The sequence below is a fragment of the Bison bison genome, unplaced genomic scaffold, assembly GCF_000754665.1.
Source record: "Bison bison bison isolate TAMUID 2011002044 unplaced genomic scaffold, Bison_UMD1.0 scf7180017864367, whole genome shotgun sequence".
NCBI lineage: Eukaryota > Metazoa > Chordata > Mammalia > Artiodactyla > Bovidae > Bison > Bison bison.
The window spans coordinates 6,186,469-6,188,790 of NW_011494939.1; positions in this window are offsets into that span (position 1 = coordinate 6,186,469).

Here is a 2,322-nt window from a genome sequence, read left to right on the forward strand (position 1 = left end):
TGAAAATGGCCAAAACTTGTCAAGGCCAAGATTAAATTCTGTAATCATCAACTTTCAATCATCTGTTTGAAAAGTCAGTTGTGTTACAGATTATAATAATAAAACTTAAAAAATCTTTTGACTTTGAATTTTTATGCCTTTTTCAGGTCCATTCTACCTTCTTTTTTAAACGTCTTTATTGAATTTGTTACAATATTGCTTCTGTTTTATGTTTTTTGACTGTGAAGCATGTGGAATCTTAGCTCCCCAAACAGGTATTGAACCCACACCCCCTGCATTGACAGGTGAAGTCTTAACGCCACTGGACCACCAAGGAAGTCCCCACCTTCTTAATGATGGTTTATGTTAATATTAAAATCAATTTTCAATCTCTGAGCACACAAGAACTGAAAGTAGAGAAAGAGTCTAGAAATGTGTCAAGAGACACAGAGAAGCCAGCCTGGAATTTAAAATGTGTTACTGATGTGTAATGAAATATTTTTTAGCCATATATTACTATTCAGGACCCTGGAAGAAAGCTAACTGGAATTATGTTAAACCAAAAAAGGGAATTTATTCACTTACATAGTTAAGTACAGACTGCTCTAACACTTGTCTGTTCCTTTGTGACTAATGTATTAGAGGACAATTTAAGTATAAGATGAATTTTGCATTTTCTTATGGGCAGTTTTGTCAGCCAGAAACATTAGGTGAAAACAGAAAACTAAACCCAGATGAATCAAGTTGCAGAGGAGTACATAAAATACACATAGACCTCAGCCATCTACCAGTTGCCTCACTTCTTTGTATGTTTTCAGTTGCCTCACTTCTGTGTATGTTTTGAGTCATACCCATCCACATCTAGTGTTGCAGCTTTCCACCTGATTTCAGATAACTGTCCATCTGTCACCTCACAGTAACTCATAACTTGCAACCCTTCTGATACCCATTTCCACAAGCAAGCTTCAGGTCTTTTTCAAACGAAAGCACCATGTTTATTGTAGTATTTTTGTATTTTGTAACCAGTTAGCATGTAAAACTGTGCTACCATTTTCATTAAGTTCATACGTTTTTGGTGTATGTGTCAGTGACAAAGTTTTAAAATCTTGTACTCCTAGTCCCATTTCCCCCATAAGCCCTGTGGTTTTTACTGAACAACTTTGCATAGTGCAGTAATTTTGGGGAAAGCCTATGTTGTATTATAGCAACACTGACTGTAGTCCAGATGAAGTAGCTTCAGGCATAGTGGGATCCAGAGTCTAAGAGATCTCAAAACTTTCTCTTTCATCTTTGCTTATCTTTGCTTCTTTTGTGCTTAGACTTCAATTTTCCTATCACAGACAGATTCCTTTTTGTTGTCAGCAAAGCTGACTGTAGGCAATTGGTTTATACTGTCTTAATAATTCTCAGTCCTAAAGGAAGTAAGACTCTCTCTCTCCTAGTGTTGATATATTAAATCTCAGGGTCTATGTTGATTGGTCTTAGGAAACCCCTGTAGCTAAGGGAAAAGAGACTCTGAATTTTCAGGCATGGGTCAACTGATTCCCTGCCACACACCATGGAGGGAGAGACTACTCTAATCATCTTTCTTACTAGGACCACGTGGAGTATGCAATGGATGTTTTTTCCAAGAAAGGGTTACTAGCAGACAAGAACAATGTGCTAACCGCCAGTCGTTAAGGGGTAAGTCTCTATATTCATTGACGTGACAGGAGCTGATAATGTGTTAAATGAAAACAGATGTTATGAAATAATTGCATGAAGAATAATTCCATTTATGAAAATTATTTATCTATGTATCTATATGTGTATATAAGCGAAGAGAGTTCTGGAAGAGTGTTCCCAAATGATTAATGGTGATTGTCTTTGGTTGTTGATTAAAATAATAATGAAATTTATGGTTATTTGTACCTTTATAAAATGACTCAGTTTTCTACAATGAATATGTGTTACTGTGTAAACGAGGGGAAAATATTAAAAGAAAATATATAACCAATTATGTACAAGGTAGACTTACACATGAAATGAAAATCTGAGATTCATTTCCAATATAAGGTATTACATGTGTCACACTTAGCTTCTGGAACAGTTTAATAAGTGCCACTAAGAAAATGAACTTGGAAAAAATACCCACAAAGAAAATCTTGGAATGTAATTATTCTACTGATAAAAATTCATGTTTTCTACACTGCAGGCCTGACAAACAAAGAGAATGGTAATGATAATTTCTAAAGCAACTGTGAAATGATGCACTGATGTGGAGCTTCTAGAAGCAAAGTATAATGTTAGAGGTTCACTTCTAAATAATATGGACTAAGAATAATTTTGTTTTTCAAAACAGTA